This window comes from Pelobates fuscus, chromosome 12 (genome assembly GCF_036172605.1).
Source record: "Pelobates fuscus isolate aPelFus1 chromosome 12, aPelFus1.pri, whole genome shotgun sequence".
NCBI lineage: Eukaryota > Metazoa > Chordata > Amphibia > Anura > Pelobatidae > Pelobates > Pelobates fuscus.
The window spans coordinates 84107323-84129212 of NC_086328.1; positions in this window are offsets into that span (position 1 = coordinate 84107323).

Genomic DNA, 21890 nt, shown 5'->3' on the forward strand with positions numbered 1-21890 from the left:
ACTCACTGACGCTCACTAGCAGACACACACAATGACGCTCACTAGCAGACACACACAATGACGCTCACTAGCAGACACACTCACTGACGCTCACTAGCAGACACACTCACTGACGCTCACTAGCAGACACAGACAATGACGCTCACTAGCAGACACACACAATGACGCTCACTAGCAGACACACACACTGACGCTCACTAGCAGACACACACACTGACACTCACTAGCAGACACACACAATGACACTCACTAGCAGACACACACAATGACGATCACTAGCAGACACACTCACTGACGCTCACTAGCAGACACACTCACTGACGCTCACTAGCAGACACACTCACTGACGCTCACTAGCAGACACACTCACTGACGCTCACTAGCAGACACACACAATGACGCTCACTAGCAGACACACACACTGACTCTCACTAGCAGACACACTCACTGACACTCACTAGCAGACACACTCACTGACGCTCACTAGCAGACACACTCACTGACGCTCACTAGCAGACACACACAATGACGCTCACTAGCAGACACACACAATGACGCTCACTAGCAGACACACACACTGACACTCACTAGCAGACACACACACTGACACTCACTAGCAGACACACACACACACTAACACTCACACTAACACATGTTTTTCTTTTTTAATTTAATCCCCCAGCCTCCTTACCTTTTTGGAGTGCTGAAGGGATTCCCTGGGGTCCAGTGGTGCTGCTGGGCTCCTGGGCGGGTAGGCAGGCTGGCGGGCGGGTAGGCAGGCTGGCTGGCTGGCGGACGGGCGGGCGGGCGCGAGGGAGCACTCTCCCATGTGTGCTTCCTCTTCAGCTCCCTCGCGCACCGCGTAGGGATGCCGGAGCCGGAAGATGACGTCATTTTCCGGCTCCGGTATCAGTATGCGGCGCGCGAGGGAGCTGAAGAGGAAGCACACATGGGAGAGTGCTCCCTCGCGCGCCCGCAGAACCGGGCGCTCGGCCACGCTACAATAGGTCGTCGGTTGGAGGGGAGCGCAGTGCGCTTCCCTCCTTCCGGTCACCCTGATTTTGCGCCCCCAGGGCTGGTGCGCCCTAAGGCGGCCGCCTGGGCCGCCTTATGGTAGCGCCGGCCCTGAGCATGACACTTGCATCCTTGAATCTGCATGCAGTTGCAACATGTGTAGCAGCTCCACAGCGATAACATTTGTAATATGAATGTTCCTGTTTTGAATGTCTCTTTCCCTGTGGTTCACTTGGTGCTCTAGCATCTAATTTTACCACATGACACGAGGCTTCATATTTGCATATCTTTCTTTACTGAAAACTCCAGCAGCATAGAAACAGTAACAACCAATCAGAGAAAAGATATGGTGCCCATAAAAGGCCCTGTCTATGACATCACTTCCTCTTTCTTTGCTGCTCCAGCCAACATCAGGTCAGAGTATTTTGCCTCTGGCAATTGCTTAGTGTATTTTGTTTGTTTTTATTGTATATTGACTTATTTAGATCTTATTTAGATCTTATTTAGATCTTAATTTAGATTTTTAGACTTATTTAGATCATTCCTACCTAGGCCCCCTTATCCCTGTCCCTTCACTGTGTGTTTTTTCTGTTTTTCCCCCCTTGGTAAAATTTCTTTCCATCTTCCTGCCGGTACCCGCGAGCGCAACGACTATCAGTGTCGCGCGTGCCTCGCGGGCCGGCCCCTTCTAATTTCGTCGGGGGTCTGTATGGGGACGGGTGGAGGGAGGCTGGGGTTATCGTTTTGGTTCTGATCTAATCCTCGCTGCTTCGCGCCGACGCGTTCGCGGGCCGCGGAGCACCTTCACACGCGGGCGGCGGCCATCTTGGATCTCGCGGCTCGCGAGATACCGGACGGCCGCCTTCCCCGCTCGCTCGGCGGATCGGAAACTCACCCGACCGTCGGGCTCCACATATGCATACCCTCCCTAGTGATTTATAAGGGAGAGGACAAGGATAGCCGGACAATCCTTGTTTGCCACTGAAGCAACTTTCTGCCAAACTAGCCCTCTTATTATGCCTTGCCTCATTTAGATGGTGGCGGACGTTAAGACTTGCGGTACGGATGTTTTCTCTCTCACACCAGACGGGTTTACCTTTACCATGGCGAGACGAACTAGCCTGATTCATCTTCAGTGCCTTACCCATGCCTTGTGGCAGACGCCACACTATACGTGGTCAGAACGCTAATGGGGTACACCAATGACTCTAACCCCTTCGAACTCATTCGACGGATCACCTCCTGACTTCTTACGTGAACCCTCATGGACCGGTGTCTACCGCAACACTGGCCAGATGGGTCCACTGGCTATTGTCTTTAGCGGGCGTCGAACTTTGTTTCAGAGCCCACTCGGTCAGGGGAGCGGCGGCCTCACAAGCCTTTTCGGCCGACGCTTCCCTAGCCGACGTAATACGATGCGCGGTTTGGGCGCGAGAGGGTATGTTTAGAACGCTCGATTTCGGCAAACATCTCATGCTTCCTTCACACTGGTCAATTCTAAGCTTTAAAAATGCAAATATGAAGCCTCCTGTCATGTGGTAAAATTGAAGATTATACTAGCTTTAGTGTACTAATAATCTTAATTTTAGTAATGACAGGAGGCGAATATTTCCCACCTTAGAGGATCCCTCCCATGTTTTCTCGTGTTGAACAGAATATGCCCTTTATGTTCAGGAAGGTAAGTACGTTATGGTTGTATGTTTGCCACTTAGATATGTGGCTTGAGAGACTTGTATAGGTTGAATAATTAGACTTGTACCTTGAATTACGTTGTGTGTATAGATTCTTAAATATCATTGCTTAGAATTAATATATATTGATATGTTACTCATTCTAGTATCCATTGGCATATCAGATTCTTAATGTTTATTGTATGCGGACAAATTATCACGCCAGAGTCCTTTCACCGTGTGGCGAAACCAACCTCGCCACTGGGCCCTGGAGAAGCCTGTTTGCTAGCCTCCTACCTGCTGACTATGGCCCCTGGGTTATTTGGGGCATATTGTACTTTATATTGCTGCTACTGGCCCTTTAAAATCAGTGATGGATATATTGGGACTTTTGGGACTACTGTCCCTTTAAGACTGTGGAGCATATTCCAGTATACTGCCTTTAATATTACATATGTATTTATGTGTTGAGTTTAACCTGGGATATGTATGCAGCATTCAACTGATTGTTCGGTAGAATCACTCCATTCATTATATTGAGTGAAACTACCGAACAACCAGACCACCCAGTAATAAGTGTGCCTCCAATTACAGTTTGCAACAATGTTGCAAACGGGTAATTGGCAATCAGTGTAATGTATTCTGTGTCCTCTGGGTGGCCGCCATTCGGGAAACAAACACGTGGCGGCGGCCATCTTAAACTACCGAACAGCGGTGTTTTGCCGTCGAGTGTCTGGAACTAAAATCGGACACTTGACTAGGCAAACACCGCTGAGACCTCCATACTTCCAGGAATTCGTATAGAAACTACCGAATGACCCGCCGTTCGGTAGAAAGAACCCCACAAACAAGGGAATTCATTCAAACCCTCTCTAGGCTCTATAACACAGGCAATTCGTCTGTTTTCATTCCCTTGTTTGTGACCGACCGCAGGGCCAAAATGCATGGAACTGTTTTCGGATACTTTACCCATGCGGTCGGTCAAATCTTTGGAACCCCATATCTCCCGAACCGTTCATCCGAATGACTTGAATTTTGAATATGTTGTCCCCCTGAATAAGGGCGATTTAAAGGTGTACCCCCGGTTTTTGGGGTACATCCAGAACTTGGCTGGAAAAGTGTACCGGATAATTGGGTTTAATGTTATCTGAGGGGAGGGGATGTGTGGGCTGAACCATGTATGTGATTGGTTATTTTATGCCTCCCCCTGGGTGTGGCCTGTATGTGTATTATTGTAATAAAAGCCAGGCTGGATGAGCCAGTCCAGAGTTCCTGTTTTACCCTCAAAGTGATGTGTCGTCTCATTATTGGGGGGAAGGATTTATTGCATGCTGTTCCAGTTGACTGCTAGGAGTACAAGCCTATTCGTATGGTTCCTATTCAATGGTCTACAGCATTCATATGCTTGGGAGAATTTAAAAGGTTTCTCGGATTCGGTGATTGTGGTGTCTGCCAGAGTGCTTGGAGTCCTCAGGAAGCGCTAGGAGCATCCATTAACGGAGGTACCAAGTCGGGGTGCCAGGTGATCCGTTACATTGGTGGCAGCGGTGGGATGGCGTCCTAGTGCGAGGTAAAGCAGCTCGGAGACACAGTTCATTTGGATTACAAATTGAGGGCAACGCTAGCAGTCGTGCAGCGCCCCTGGGAGCAGACAAGTATGGAAGGTTCTGGCTCTGGAGATGATTGGCTGGCCGAGGTGAGGCAGCGAGTGGCCGAGTATGGGGATGATATACCCATGGAGACACGCCGGGTGATCTGGAACCAGGTCATGGCCGAGCGAAACACAAGGCTGGACCGAGAATTCCGGCTGGCGAAAGAGAGGAAGTATGCTCAGCAGCAGGAGCGTTACAGCAGCCGAGTAGAGGCTGCATCCAAGGAGGTTAGCCGTCTTTCCCTGAGGCGGCGGGAGGAACCCGAAGTGGGGGTCCTCATAGACTGGTCCTGTGAGGAACCACAACAGGCAGGTAGAGATGGGACCAAGGTCTCTCCACCGGGCCCACCGGGATGCTGGGAAGCCGGCCCAGATCCCCAGCAGCAGCCAGAGTTGTCAGGTGGGGAAGCAGGTGGCCCTTACTCACAAATTTTGAGGGGCCTCACGGATTGGTCCTGGGAAGACCCACAGATGGCAGGTGGAGATGGGACTGCGGTCTCTCTACCGGCCCTACAGGGATGCTGGGCAGTCGGCCCAGATCCCCAGCGGCAGTGTGCGTTACAGGGAGCTGAAGGTGCCGTTCTTGCTCCCCAGCGGCAGTCTACGGTTCAGGGAGAGGAGCCTGTTATCTCCTCTCCCCAGCGGCTGAAGGTGTGTAAGGGAGAGGAGTTTGTTATTCCCTCTCCCCAGCGGCAGCGCAGCTCACCAAGGGGAGACAGTAAGCCCCTCACCAGCGCAGATGGGACCGTGGTCTCTGCGCCCTGCCTACAGGGAGTACATAGGGTCATCCCTGCTCCCCAGCGGCTGAAAGTGTGTAAGGGAGAGGAGTTGGTTACCCCCTCTCCCCAGCGGCAGCTTAGCACACCAAGGGGAGACAGTAAGCCCCACACCAGCACAGATGGGACCGTGGTCTCTGCGCCCAAGTTACAGGGAACTGAAGGGGCCGTCCTCCCTCCCCAGCGGCAGTGTGATTTGTTGGGAATTGGGAGCCCAGTCTCCATTCCCCAGCGGCAGAGTATCCAGCAGGGAATAGAGAGCCCAGCTTCCTTTCCCCAACAGCAGGACTCTGTGTTGGGAGGAGAGACAGTCGGTCTCCCTCCGCAGAGACTGGAAGTATGTATGGGAGAGGAGATTGTTACCACCTCTCCCCAGCGGCGGATCATTAATGTACAGGGAATAGAGAGCCCAGTCTCCATTCCCCAGCGGCAGAGTGTTCTAATGGGAGAGGAGCTGGTTACCACCCCTCCCCAGCGGCAGGCTGAGTTACAGGGGGCAGAGGTAGTTGGTCCTACCCCCAGCAGCAGCGTGATTTTTTGGGAATAGAGAGCCCAGTCTCCGTTCCCCAGCAGCAGGACACTGCATTGGGAGGAGAGACAGTCGGTCTCCCTCCACAAAGACTGAAAGTATACATGGGAGAGGAGATTGTTACCTCCTCTCCCCAGCGGCAGAGTGTTCTAATGGGAGAGGAGCTGGTTACCACCTCTCCCCAGCGGCAGCTTAATGTACCAGGGGGAGACTGTAAGCCCCACAACTGTGCAGATGGGACTGTGGTCTCTGCACCTACAGCACAGGGTGTAAGGACAGTCAGTCCTGTCCCCCAGCAACAAGGCTGCTTAGCCAAAGGGGAGACAGTCGGTCTCCCCCTCCAACAGCGGAGCTATGTATCCAAAGGGGAGACAATCGGTCTCCAGCAGCAGAGCTGCGCAGCTAAAGGGGAGACAGTCGGTCTCCAGCAACCAGGCTCCAACCAGACTACTCCCGTGGTAGTGCTGGCACCAGGGCAGAGTACCGCTGGTCTCTGCCCACTCAGCAACCCACCAAAACAGCCTACCAGTCCCCCACACAGCCGTGGTGAGGCACCTGGACCTGGACAAGTTTTTCCCTTACTCAGGTGTAGTAACCATTTATTGTGGGTGGGCTGTACTGCTGTTTCTGTTTTGTGGGTGGGCTGCTGGACTAACAAGGGCACTGACCGGCAAGAGGTCAGGTACCCTGTTAGTCTGTTTGGAAAAGGGGAGAAATGTGGCGAAACCAACCTCGCCACTGGGCCCTGGAGAAGCCTGTTTGCTAGCCTCCTACCTGCTGACTATGGCCCCTGGGTTATTTGGGGCATATTGTACTTTATATTGCTGCTACTGGCCCTTTAAAATCAGTGATGGACATATTGGGACTTTTGGGACTACTGTCCCTTTAAGACTGTGGAGCATATTCCAGTATACTGCCTTTAATATTACATATGTATTTATGTGTTGAGTTTAACCTGGGATATGTATGCAGCATTCAACTGATTGTTCGGTAGAATCACTCCATTCATTATATTGAGTGAAACTACCGAACAACCAGACCACCCAGGAATAAGTGTGCCTCCAATTACAGTTTGCAACAATGTTGCAAATGGGTAATTGGCAATCAGTGTAATGTATTCTGTGTCCTCTGGGTGGCCGCCATTCGGGAAACAAACACGTGGCGGCGGCCATCTTAAACTACCGAACAGCGGTGTTTTGCCGTCGAGTGTCTGGAACTAAAATCGGACACTTGACTAGGCAAACACCGCTGAGACCTCCATACAGTGGCGTACATACCGGGGTCGCAGGGGTCGCGGCTGCGACCGGGCCCGGCCCACCAGGGGGCCCGGCCGCCCTGCGACCCGGTATGTATGTCACTGGGCCAGCCTCTTCTCCTGGGGGGCCCAGGAGCCGGCCACCTCCGGGCCCCCCGAGGCTGGCCCTGCTGTCATCCGGCTGGCCGGTACTGCGGGCGCGCGAGGGAGCACTGTCTCCTGCGTGCTTCCTCTTCAGCTCCCTCGCGCACCGCACTGATACCGGAGCCGGAAGATGACGTCATCTTCCGGCTCCGGCATCAGTACGCGGCGCGCGAGGGAGCTGAAGAGGAAGCACTCAGGAGACAGTGCTCCCTCGCGCGCCCGCCAGCCTGCCTGCCCACCGGGTGACCGGCCCCCCAGGAGCCCAGCAGCACCACTGGACCCCAGGGAATCCCCTCAGCTCTCCCACAGGTAAGGAGGCTGGGGGGATTTTTAAAAAAAATGTGTTTGTGAGTGTTAGTGAGTGTGTGTTAGAGTGTGAGTGTATGTTAGTGTGTGTTTGTGAGTGTATGTTAGTGTTAGTGAGTGTGTGTTAGAGTGTGAGTGTGTGTTTGTGAGTGTATGTTAGTGTTAGTGAGTATGTGTTAGAGTGTGAGTGTGTGTTAGAGTGTGTTAGTGAGTGTGTGTTAGGGTGTGAGTGTGTGTTTGTGAGTGTGAGTGTATGTTAGTGTTAGTGAGTGTGTGTTAGAGTGTGAGTGTGTTGTGTGTTTGTGAGTGTGAGTGTATGTTAGTGTTAGTGAGTGTGTGTTAGAGTGTGAGTGTGTGTGTGTGTTTGTGAGTGTGAGTGTATGTTAGTGTTAGTGAGTGTATGTTAGTGTGTGTTTGTGAGTGTGAGTGTATGTTAGTGTTAGCGAGTGTGTGTTTGTGAGTGAGTGTGAGTTAGTGTGTGTGAGTGTATGTTAGTGTGTGTTTGTGAGTGTGAGTGTATGTTAGTGTGTGTGAGTGTATGTTAGTGTGTGTGAGTGTATGTTAGTGTGTGTTTGTGAGTGTTAGTGTGTGAGTGTATGTTAGTGTGTGAGTGTGTGTTAGAGTGTGAGTGTGTGTTAGTGAGTGTGTTAGTGTGTGTGAGTGTATGTTAGTGTGTGTGAGTGTGTGTTAGCGTGTGTGTGTTAGTCTTAGAGTGTGTGTGTGAGTGTATGTTAGTGTGTGTGTGTGTGTGTGTGTTAGAGTGTGTGTTAGTGTGTGTGTCTGTTACCTAGTATGTTTGTGTGCATCTGTTAATGAGTGTGTATGTATGTCTGTCACTGAGTGTGTGTCTGTCAGTAAATGTGTGCGTCTGTTTATGAGAGTCTGTGTGTGTGTGTCTTAAGCACTTACCTTTCTCCAGCGCCGGACTCCCTTGGTGCTGGGAATCTCTCCGCCTCTCAGCTCCGAATAGGCATGCGTGGCAAGAGCCACGCGCGCATTCAAACCGCCCATAGGAAAGCATTATTCAATGCTTTCCTATGGACGTTCAGCGTCTTCTCACTGTGATTTTCACAGTGAGAATCGCAGAAAATCCTCTAGCGGCTGTCAATGAGACAGCCACTAGAGGCTGGATTAACCCTCAGTGAAACATAGCCGTTTCTCTGAAACGGCTATGTTTTCAGCTGCAGGGTTAAAACTAGAGACCTGGCACCCAGACCACTTCATTGAGCTGATGTGATCTGGGTGTCTGTAGTGGTCCTTAAAGTGTATGTGTTTATGCATGCACTGGCGTACATACCGCGGTCACACAGGTCGCAGCCCTGCGACTCGGTGCCCGCCGCCATGTGTTGCGGCCCCTGCCCGCGCAGCGTAAGCGCGCGGGCGGGGGGGGGCCCACGGATCAGTTTTCGCACCGGGGCCCCATGGGTTGTGTGTACGCCACTGCCTCCATACTTCCAGGAATTCGTATAGAAACTACCGAATGACCCGCCGTTCGGTAGAAAGAACCCCACAAACAAGGGAATTCATTCAAACCCTCTCCAGGCTCTATAACACAGGCAATTCGTCTGTTTTCATTCCCTTGTTTGTGACCGACCGCAGGGCCAAAATGCATGGAACTGTTTTCGGATACTTTACCCATGCGGTCGGTCAAATCTTTGGAACCCCATATCTCCCGAACCGTTCATCCGAATGACTTGAATTTTGAATATGTTGTCCCCCTGAATAAGGGCTATCCAGCGATGCTGGATTTAAAGGTGTACCCCCGGTTTTTGGGGTACATCCAGAACTTGGCTGGAAAAGTGTACCGGATAATTGGGTTTAATGTTATCTGAGGGGAGGGGATGTGTGGGCTGAACCATGTATGTGATTGGTTATTTTATGCCTCCCCCTGGGTGTGGCCTGTATGTGTATTATTGTAATAAAAGCCAGGCTGGATGAGCCAGTCCAGAGTTCCTGTTTTACCCTCAAAGTGATGTGTCGTCTCATTATTGGGGGGAAGGATTTATTGCATGCTGTTCCAGTTGACTGCTAGGAGTACAAGCCTATTCGTATGGTTCCTATTCAATGGTCTACAGCATTCATATGCTTGGGAGAATTTAAAAGGTTTCTCGGATTCGGTGATTGTGGTGTCTGCCAGAGTGCTTGGAGTCCTCAGGAAGCGCTAGGAGCATCCATTAACGGAGGTACCAAGTCGGGGTGCCAGGTGATCCGTTACACACCGTTTTCTTTTTCTTACAGCGTGAACGTCTCCTCATCAAGACAAAGACTCAACTTCCATAACTCTACATCACGGATCTAATGGAGTTGATTATCCTAATATGTTGTGGAACTGTTGACGTAATATGATTATGTTTATTGTTGCTGTTTTTGTTTTTCGCTTCAAAGAAAGAGGAAGTGATGTCATAGACAGGGCCTTTTATGGGCACCATATCTTTTCTCTGATTGGTTGTTACTGTTTCTATGCTGCTGGAGTTTTCAGTAAAGAAAGATATGCAAATATGAAGCCTCCTGTCATTACTAAAATTAAGATTATTAGTACACTAAAGCTAGTATAATCTTCGATTTTAAAACATCTACCTCTGCCTCCTGTGTGTTGTCCAGTCTGCTGTGTAATAGATTAGCATCCTTAGAGGCTTGTTCTATAATGCCTGCCATGTTCATTGCTTTTTTAAATGTTAAATCTTCTTCTGTACGCAGTCTCCTTAGCACTGCATCACTTGCAATGGTCATTACAAACTGGTCTCGCAGACCAGTGCTGGTAGTCCCCAAAACAACAGGTGCTGGCGATTTTCCGTAATGCAATGGCATATGCTGAAACTGATTCACCAGGCTCTTGTCTTCTTTTATATGATTTACATCTCTCTGCTATCTCTAGTGGTTTTGGTTGGAAATGGCTAGTTAACAAAGTAATCAAGCTTGCCAATGGCTTGCTGGCAGGTTTCTCTATAACTGTTAGGAAAACAGCGACTTGTTTATTGTCAGGAATATCATTAGCTGCAAAATATTGTTCAAGCCTTTCAACCCAAGAGGCCCATAAATCCGAGTCAGGATCAAAGTCCTTTATAGTGCCAATGGCTGCCATGTCAGTTTGGGTTCTACGGCCTCGTCGCCACTGTGATGTTTTGCACAAATCAGTCAATAATTCCTGTATAACGAAGTACTCACTTTATTAATACATATATAACAGCATCTTCATATTGCAGCCTTGTTACACAGGGTTTCAAATCCCTCGAACATTCCACTAACTGCCAACAGGAAGTAAAGAACCAAAAGAAAGGAAGTGCATCATTCACAGCCAAACAGCCCAACAATACATACACTCATACACTCACACACAGATACACAGCCCAACAGTCCATACATCACACATGTAGTGTGTGAAGTGCATGTAGTGGATGCAGTGTCTGTGTGTACTGCATGTAGTGGATGCAGTGTCTGTGTGTAGTGCATGTAGAGGATTCAGTGTCTGTGTGAGGTGCATGTAGAGAATGCAGTGTCTGTGTGTAGTGAATGTAGTGTATGCAGTGTCTGTGTGTAGTGCATGCTGTGATGTTTTGTACAAATCAGTCAATAATTCCTATTTAACGAAGTACTCACTTTATTAATACATACATAGCAGGATATTCATATTGCAGCCTTGTTACACAGGGTTTCTGCCGCCGACATTTCAAATCCCTCGAACATTCCACCAACTGCCAACAGGAACAGGATGTAAAGAACCAAAAGAAAGGAAGTGCATCATTCACAGCCAACAACAGCCCAACTGCCCATACATCACAATACATACACTCATACACTCACACACAGATACACAGCCCAACAGTCCATACATCACACATGTAGTGTGTGAAGTGCATGTAGTGGATGCAGTGTCTGTGTGTACTGCATGTAGTGGATGCAGTGTCTGTGTGTAGTGCATGTAGTGGATGCAGTGTCTGTGTGTACTGCATGTAGTGGATGCAGTGTCTGTGTGTAGTGCATGTAGTGGATGCAGTGTCTTTGTGAAGTGCATGTAGTGGATGCAGTGTCTGTGTAGTGCATGTAGTGGATGCAGTGTCTTTGTGAAGTGCATGTAGTGGATGCAGTGTCTGTGTGCAGTGCAGGTAGAGGATGCAGTGTCTGTGTGTAGTGCATGTAGTGGATGCAGTGTCTGTGTGTAGTGCATGTAGTGGATGCAGTGTCTTGAGAGGGGTGATCATTTTTTTTTACCTCTTACCTGTGGTCAGGGAGGGGGGACAGCAGTTACTATGGGCACAAACGGGGTTATCCGGTCTACCTTCCACGACTGACTGAGAGCTGCTGGGAATGATCCGGCCAGTATACCCAGCTCCTGAAGTAGGGTGGTTACTTTAGAGAGGTGTGCAAGGGAGCAGGTTCTGCCGTCTTTTTCTGCTATAAGCCGATTCATGCCCCACCTGTATGTGGTACCTCATGGTCTCGTAGATGCTGGGTAAGATGTTGAAGGGATTGCCTCCACAGGACAGTGTGTCTGGACAAATCCCTGTAGAGAGTTAGCGTATTACTCCCAAAAATTGTGGACGGGGTATTTCTCGTCGCCCCCATGACCGAGTCCCGGACGAACATGATGAGGACGTCCCGTGAAGTGTCTGGGGGGCCCTGGTGGGTTTAGGCAAATGGAAGCAGTAATCCACCTCTATTTGTTTAGCTTGTTTCGGTGTAGGCAGTGTGTAAACAAGCCGTCATACATAGTGTAGCAACTCACTTGCTGGAGTAGTCTCAGGAACCCCCCTGAGTCGGAGATTCCTTGCCTTGGTTCTGTCTTTCATACGTCTTCTTATGCCAACATTATCTTTTTGCGGCGTACCTAGGGCGGCGTCAGTGGCTGTTTGTGCTACCCTTGCGGCTCCCACCTCTTCCTCCGTTGTGGCTAGTCTGCTGGCTAGTGCGGCTACCTCCTCCTTCCCCACTGCTACATCGGCCTGGAACATGGCTCTGAGCTCTTGGTGCAGGGCCTTAATGTCTGCCTTGGTAAAGGGGGCCGTGTCCCCATCTGTTAGGGGTGCTTGTGGCACTGCAGTTACCTTTGGAAAGGTGGACAGCCTTTCAGGCAGGTTATCCTCATCCGAGGAGACTGAGGGTAATTTTTCCACCTGTGCCATTTTGGGTGGTGTAGGCCTAACAGGATGGCGCAGGAGGGTCCTGATATCTCGGGAACCAAGGCTCGTTTGGCCCGCAATTTTTTATTCTTCATCCCCATCTGCTTTGGGGGGTGGATGCTCCATTTTCAGGGTTCCGGGGTATGAGGGAAGGCTGTCGCAGAGTTTATGGAAACCGAGCGGAGCTCCCACTGCAGGCATTCAGCTCGGCGGGTTGCTGGCTCCGCCCCCAAGTATGAGTGCAGTAAATCATATAATGATGATGATATCATAGTTAAAGTGCAGTTTTTGTGGGAAAATGCAAAAAGCAAATATGAACACTAACTTTGTGACTAACTGGCTACTAAAAAATGCTGGACATACCCCATTGTGAATACCCTGGGTTGTCTACTTTTGCAAATGGTAAGCCATGATGGGGGTAATTTTAATTCCTGGGCTGTCATTTGCCTCAAAGGCAACATAGGCCCAGTAACTTTCCAAAATACCTTGAAAACCTGTACATGGAGGGCATCATTGTACTTGTGGGACATCACAGCATACAAATATGTGTGTTTTATTGCAGTAAAAGCTGACAATATTATAAAATTTACTGTTAAAATGCCATGCAGAACTTGGAAAATAATATGTTTTCTTAATATCTCACACTTTTTTTTTTAATTTTTTTCATATTAAATTAGTTTTAATATATAAATATTTTATGTGATATGAAAGTCCTGTTTCTCAGTAATAATATACAATAGGTGTGGGTGCACTTCATATGAAAGAGGTAAATTATGGTTAAACAGACATATAGCTCAAAATCTAGGTTTTGTTTTGGTAAGAGCTTGTACAATTACCTCTGTCTTTATTCGATTCACCGAACGGGACTCAGGGGGACTAGTGTCACCAAAATACAACAAGATCTGAGCCCCGGACAATAGTGTAGGCTCCTTATATAGGCATGTAACTCCACCCATAATTTAGCTCCACCCACACATACTCTTACCCAATCAATCGAACAAGAACTAACTTCCTGTTTGACCACATGGTTTGCCCAGCACAATGGAGGAGGGGAATACTACATCCTGTATTCTCGCACATGCTCCGTACACTACTGATTGTATCTTTGCCACGTGCTACTGATAAGGATTCTTTTAAGCAAACAAAGAAGTTTGAATGACTATCTGTTCCTGTCCAAATTAGAGATGTTTAAATCACGTATACGCAGAAGTAAATTCACACTGACACAAGGTTCAGGTTAAATGAAAGAACTTCAGGAAATTTATTAGCATCTGAACAAAGCAGGCTTGCAAGTCCTTTTTAAAGATAAAATTACATCATTGTAAAATCAAGATAAAAAGTGAGGAAACGGGGGGCGTGGCTTGCCGTGCATGGAGTGAGTCGCATATCGCCGGAGCTCCGCGAACCCGGACCACAAAGCCCCTTATCTATGCCACATTTCACCTCTAAAATGGGGAAAACTAAGCGCCAGGGCACCCCAGGACCATCGGGCTCGAGTCCAGTGAGGAAAAACGCCGGACCGCTGGATGATTTTCTAGCATACCCGGACGGCCCCCGAGCCGCGAGACACGCGGACAAGATGGCGGCCGCGCCACCGGACTTGGACAGTACTGCAGGCCCGGAGTCGGGCCCGGCGGGGGGCGACCAGCTAACACACATTACTGCTGAACTAGCGTCCATATCTGCCAACATGCTCTCCAAGGGCGACAAAACTGCGCTTGTGGCGGAGCTGAGGGCGGCGATCAGGGAAGAGATCCAAGAGGTACGTAGGGACCTCACTGCCCTGGAGGAAAGAGTCACGGAGCTGGAGGGGGAGAATATCAGGGCCATCCAACACTCCCAATCCGCTGACCACGCCACTGCTAGACAGGGCTCGGTTCTGCTCGAGCTTCGCAGGCAGGTGGAGGACCTGGACAACAGGGGACGGCGTAATAACATAAGAATCAGAGGCCTGCCGGAGGTTGAGCATGAAAACCTAGGCACGACCCTTACGCAGCTTTTCACCCATATTCTAGGTGAAGATGCCCCAGAAGATTACCAGATAGAACGAGCCCACAGGGCCCTTCGTCCCCCCAGGAGAGATGGCCTCCCGCGTGACGTTATCTGCTGCCTACTGTCCTTCCAGCTTAAAGACGCCATCATGAGAGCAGCACGTGCTCAGACCATCACCTTCCAAGATGCCGCTGTTTCGCTCTACCAGGACCTGTCTACCCTCACCCTGGACGCAAGAAGGGCGCTGCGGCCACTCACGCATATCCTCCAGGAGAAACGTATACCCTACAAATGGGGTTTCCCCTTCAGCCTCCAGGCTAAGCGGGGGAACACGTGGTGCTCCCTGAGGTGGCCCAACGACATACCCAGCTTCCTGAGATCGATGGAACTGCCACCAGTCAACGTTCGCAATTGGATACTGGACCATCCTCCGCCACGCCCGGACCACCCTGAGGTTCCAGAGCCGCTCCGCAACCGAACACGTAACGACACGCAGCCTACCCGCTGGGGAGGCCCTAACGGGCCCGAAGAATAATTGAACCCGTTTTGATCCCGACCCCGGTGTCACCTGGCCCTCCAGAACTGCCCCCGTATGATGATGTGCCTATCTGAAAGCATCGATGACAGCTAAGTACACACACTGAACTTCATGTGGGGGGCATCGTTATTACCCTCTCCACGCAGGCCATGGGGACCCGGGGCCGACATTTTGGGGACACTCCAGATATGGGGGGGGGGCTCTCTTTCACACACCGTTTATTGCTTTTGGGTGGGGAGCGGGTGTAGGCCCCCACTATTTTATATCGGGACTGCCCACCGGCGGATTTTTTCCCGACCTGGGGACTGGGGTACTCTGCCTCTTTCAGACATCCGACTCCACCAGGGTCGGAGATCGGGACGCTATCCAGTTTTCAGCCCAGAACCGCCCGACTGCCCACGCCGAATGGCGAGACTCCCCTTAATTTTACAGGACTCCCTGGAACCGTTAGCAGCTTCAATGGCTAGAATCGGGGGGGTCCAGTATCAGGTTGGGGTGGGACGCTGGATGGGAGGGGGAAATTGGGAGATTCTGGTTATGAGTGTTATATTGCATGCCAACTGCATTGTAGCCCGTTATGTAAGATACTAGTAAATTCGCCCCCCTTACGACCCTCTGTATGCATGTCTTAGCCTGTATAACCACCATACACCCCACCCTTCTGAAGTTGCCATTTTCCCGGAACTGGCACGTCCCCTTGTTGTTGGTGGAGCGGCCGCCCGCCCCTTAGCTGGGGGGGGGGGAGGGGGGCTAGCGGGGAGCTTCGAGTGGGCCTGGGAGTTGCACGCTGCACGGGGCGTTGCATATAAGATAGCGAGCAGCCTGCACCGCCCACGCCCTGTCGGACACAGTACGCTCCCAGGATAACCGTTATACCGGCTGCGCCCCGTAATGCCACAGTTCTCAATGACCACGGTTACTGGCGGACCTTCCTTTGCCCAGTGGCTAGGACATGGGGAACTGTGAGCATAAGGGGAACTTCGCTAAGGTTTATTTACTGTTAAATCTGAATAATGTTGCCTGTACTGTATGCTCTCTGCAAAATTGTTCTCCCTTTTATCAGGATGTGTGCAATTTCCCTGCCCCGCACACCCCTCCCCTCCCCCCCCCCCCCCCCCCCCTGTTCGCCCCGACAGTCAGAAGTCACCCTAAGTTCCGGAAACTGAGACCATTATTGGAACCCCGCCCTCCCCGCCACGCTTGGGATACCCAGGAGACGTCCCCCCCCCCATGGAAACCAGCCTGACGAGACTGGGCGCCCCCCCGGCTCCGACTCCCGCCGTACCACGACTTAGCCCCCTGTTCCGCCCCACGTCAGCCCGCACGGAACGCCCAACGTCTGATGACTCCGTAGCCCCTCAATAAGACCGTTGACTTCACATATATTGTTTATTCTATTCGTCCTGACTCGCACGACCCCTGAGTGTTGCTGTCCGCCCCTATGTGGTCCGGGGGAACGTGACACCCGGTACCACCTGACGGACCACATACACGTGACCTCCTAGTCCCCCAGCAACGGACCCACCTGTATATTAGGTCACCCATACCTGACCTAGGGCCACGGTTGCCTATAACCCCTGACCCAACCACTGACCCGACCCCTATCTACTCCCTCCCGTATCGCCTTTCCTTCCCCTACCCCCCTCCCCCCCACGCGTTCCGTGCCCGAACTCAGCCATGGCATCGAGCTATCTGCCCTCGCCTTTGCTCCTACGAACGCATAATGTTCGAGGCCTTAACTCTCCCGAAAAGAGGAGACACTTACTACGCTCCCTCTGGGCACAAAGGACCTCTGTGGCATTTATTCAGGAAACACACTTACAAGGTAAAGACGCCCCCCTGATTAGCGATAAACGATTCCCCCTAGGCTACTACGCCAATCACCCCGAAGCCAAACGAGCGGGGGTCGCCATTCTCTTCTCCCACAGTACCCCTTTTGTCAGCTCCGCCTCGCAGGCAGACCCCCTGGGCAGGTATATATTTGTCAAGGGTGAAATCGCCGACCATAGGTACACGTTCGCCACGGTGTACTGCCCTAATAAGGGTCAACACCGGTTCTTAACAAAAACCCTTGCACTATTAGAGAAATTCCGGGAGGGAACACTGGTCCTGGCGGGCGATCTCAACATTCCTCTGGACCCGCGGATGGACTCATCCGCGGGCACCAGCACCATCCCCTCACACTGTATACGCCAGGCCAAACAATCCTTAGCTAGATCAGGCCTGATAGATTGCTGGAGGGTGGCGCACCCCGAAGACAGGGATTACACATGCTACTCAGCGGCCCACACCAGATACAGCAGGATAGACTATATATTCCTTGCACAGGAATACCTCCCCTTCCTGATAGACGCCTCCATTGGCATACAGCACGACTCGGACCACGCACCGGTCCAGGTTACAATCAAATCTCCACTCTTTAAACCCAGTGAACGCCACTGGAGACTTAATGAAAATATCCTGACTGACAATGATATCACCACACAAGTAGCCCAGACACTGACCCAATACTTTGAGGAAAATACCACACCAGACGTCGCCCCCCTCACTATATGGGAGGCACATAAATGTGTAATACGGGGACATTTGATCAGGATATGCACTCAACGGAAGAGGGAACACGGCGCCAAAACCCAAGCTCTGATACGCGAGATTTCCACCCTAGAGACGCGACATAAACTTGACCAAACGGACGACACTTATCGACACCTCACGGACACACGTAGACAACTCAAGGACCTCCTATCCCAGAACCTATTACACACCATTCGCAAGTCCAACAGACACTTTTATGAGTTCTCTGACAAATGCGGTAGGACACTAGCACGCACACTGAAACAGAGACAGAGACTACATCACATACACCAAATCAAAGGACGGGACGGGACAATGAAAAGGACCCCGACAGATATCCTACAGACTTTCAGGCTCTTCTACGAAGAGCTTTACAATTTGGATACCACCGACCGAAGTACTGACGCGCGCCAGCATCGGCGCAAAATAGATGACTTCCTCACGGACCATATAGGTCGCACGCTCCCAGAAGACCTGGCTGAGGAATTGGAACAACCGCTCACTGTAGAGGAACTAGCTACTGCACTCAAAAGTTCCAAAACCCATAGGGCCCCAGGACCGGACGGACTGCCCACTTCGTACCTGCGCAGGTTTAGGGACATACTGCTCCCATGCCTGGTGCAAGGTTTCAACTCTCTGCTAGAAGAAGGTCGGTTCCCAACTGATGCCCTACGCGCCACCGTAACGGTCATACCGAAGGAAGGAAAAGACCCTGCGGAATGCGGGAGCTACAGACCGATCTCTCTCCTCAACGCCGACCTCAAGCTTTTCGCCAAAACCATAGCCATGAGGCTCTCCCGTGTGCTCCCTACCCTGGTCCACCCGGACCAGGTGGGATTCCTCCCGGGGCGTGAGGCGCGTGATAACACCACCCGAGCCCTACACATGATCCACTCTGCCCGGTCGATGAAGAGGAACCTAATCCTGGTCTCCACAGACGCGGAAAAGGCGTTCGACCGGGTAGACTGGATGTACCTTGAAGCCACCCTCCGCCACATGCAATTCGGCCCACATATCCGCTCATGGATCCTCTCCCTATATACGAACCCCACGGCCCGCATTCGGGTTAACGGCGCTCTGTCTGCCCCCTTTGCCATCCGGAACGGAACCAGACAGGGGTGCCCTCTGTCCCCCCTCCTGTTTGCCCTCACTCTAGAACCCTTCCTGGAGGCGGTCAGACAGGACGGGGGAATTAGTGGGTACAGACTCCACAACGTAGAACACAAAGTAGCCGCCTATGCGGACGATATGCTATTTTTTCTAGATAACCCCACAATCTCTTTTCCCAATCTGCTCCGAGCCTTTAGGACCTTCGGCGGTATATCCAACCTGAAACTTAACTTGAGCAAGTCGGAAGCCCTGCCGATGTCTCTCACGGCAGAGATGGTCGCGCACTTAAAATCGCAATTCCACTTCTCCTGGTGTGACTCCAAGCTTAAATACCTTGGCGTCTGGCTGCCCATTGACCTGTCACTCCTATACCGACTAAACTTTTTACCTATACTCGCGACGGTACAGTCAGACCTCCAACGTTGGAGGAACCTCTACGTTTCCTGGTTCGGCCGCATCAATGTGGTAAAAATGAACGTGCTGCCACGTCTCCTATATCTGTTCCAGGCCGTCCCTATCACTATCCCCAGAGCATACTTCCAATCTCTGAACACGGCCATTCGGCAGTTCGTATGGAACGGGAAGGCGAGCAGGGTCAGCAGGGCGCTATTGGAGCGCCCCAAAAGCAAAGGGGGCGCGGGCCTCCCATCCCTTCAAGGATACTACCACGCGACACACCTACTCAGAGTGATAGACTGGCATGCCCACCCTACGGCTAAACTGTGGGTCCCCATGGAACATGGGCAGGCAAGGGGAGCGCTCCCTTCCCGCTTATGGCTCAGCGCCCTCACGCTTTCCGCACTGCAAACAGGCAATCCCCTGATTGACGCTACACTACGGGTCTGGTGCTCGTTGAGGTATACACGTCAACTCACCTCTACTGACAGCCCCCTCACACCTATTACACACAATCCGGGTGTGGGAGGTGGTCTCACGCCAGCGGACCTACACTCATTTCCCGACCCCGACTGGCTTAGCTTCCGACAGCTCCTGCAGGGACAGCGACTTAGACCCCTCACGGACCTCATGGGTGATAAGGTACCCACTGGACTGGATCACTTCCACTATGCTCAAATACGGGCCTACTATAAGACATTCCCAAACAAACAGTGCCTCCACAGACCCCCCACGCAGTTCGAATCCCTATGCATCTCTCGAACCCACCCAGACAAGGGAATCTCAATGCTGTATGCGACGCTTTTACACAACGAACACCAGACACACCCCAGATATGTGACAAAGTGGGAAGAGGAGACAGGGACTACTCTAACAGCTCAGGAATGGGACAAGATCTTTATACTGACGCACAAAACCTCCATCAGCTCCAAAGTTCAGGAGACAGGCTATAAGATTCTCACGCGCTGGTACAGGACCCCTGATGTTGCACACCGCATAGACCCTGGGATCCCTAATAAATGCTGGCGTTGCGGAGGGCCAGACGGCTCCTTCCTCCACATATGGTGGAATTGCCCTGATATCGTCCCTTACTGGACACGGATCAGAGAAGCTATCCGCCTTATAACAGATATCACCCTACCCTTCCACCCCCTCACTATGCTCCTACACCATACTGACATGTCTATCTCTGCCTACAAAAAATCCTTGCTTAGACACCTACTGACTGCAGCCATAGCGCTCATACCTACCATGTGGAGACAAAAGGGCGCGCCCACCTTCCAGCGGTGGCTAGACAGGGTTGGGGAGATACACCACATGGAATCACTCACGGCAGCCCTGCAAGGCAGATTAGAGAAATGTGACCACATCTGGATGCCATGGCTGTGGTACCTTATGATGGACGGGACCGGAACCCGTGGATCCCCCCCCCCCTCGTCCCCATCCCTTCCTCCTCCCACACCCACCCCACTTACCTGCGATGAAACATAGGCTAACCGTTACCCAAGCCCTGCCCCGTTTAGACTGACTGTCACCCATTTCTCGACCTCGGACATAGGGTCGATGACACCCCCCGACCTTGACTGTACCGAATCCAACCCCGACGAATGCCCGACACTACGGACCCAGTATGACCTGGACCCCTAGACTATGGATCCAGATGATCCCTACCTACACTCACCAGACCACCCCGCAGACACCTCACGACCAGGTGTGGCGAACCGTCCTTCGAAACTGGGTACCCCACCTTTCCTTTACGTGACACGTTCCAGGCCGATACACCGGTAGCCCCAGTCACTGACAGCCGCAGAAACTGGAAACCCAACTACCACTAAGGTCAATCTGAGAAACCCCACAGGTGGTTCCCAACTGGTTTCACTGTATTGGGCTATATAACCTCACACAGCCCACCCGCGTTAGCCCCCTATGCCTCCTGAAACTACACGTACCCTACGCCCCGTTTCTGATACCCTCATGCGAGGCACAACTCATAATCAGGAGTGGGTCTCCACATGCCCAACGGGCTAGAGGAGTCCCTTCACTCCCCCCCATAGCACGATACAGGACACGCTCTAGTGCCAGCGGGTATTGATGATCATGACCACCTGAATGTTTTCTAGCCAACGATTGTGCTTAGACTGTGTCTCCTTATTACGTGACTCACCAATACAGTTGTAACTACGCTTGGGGTATATGTTGACACCGTTACCATCACACATGCTACTGTTTACATCTGGGAGTCTTCCCCAGTACGCCCTATTGGTTCGAGGCATCCTAAGTCTCCTCCACGCAGCACGGTACAGACCTCACGATGGTGTCAACCGCTGGTTACAACTATATATACATGCATGTCTACCAGTTGCTTAGTTTGGTTACTCTTAGGCACCCTATTTATGTCTTTGTTGTGATTTGATCTTGCCGTGTCATTACCATTTATGCCACTCATTTATGTTACGTTTTTATGTTATTGATGATGAGTACGATCTATAGCCTGTCCTTGTCGCTCGTTATATGTAAATTGAAAATTGAAAATAAAGATTGTCAAAAAAAAAAAAAAAAAGTGAGGAAACATTGTCAATTGGCTAAGAGAAGAAGTGGTTAGTTAAATGCCCTCCCTGTTGGGTGTTACGTCTTACATCATAACTGACGTCATAAAGTTCTCCTCCAGATTTCAGCGCCATCTTGCTAGCACGAGGATTTCTTTCGATGGGAGGGGGCATTTTGGCAGCTATCCATAAAGAGTAGCTGGTACCTTTAGTCTTTCTAGGTTAGTATCCTCAGTATTCTCAAGGCCTCTTTGGCAATTATACACTCTATC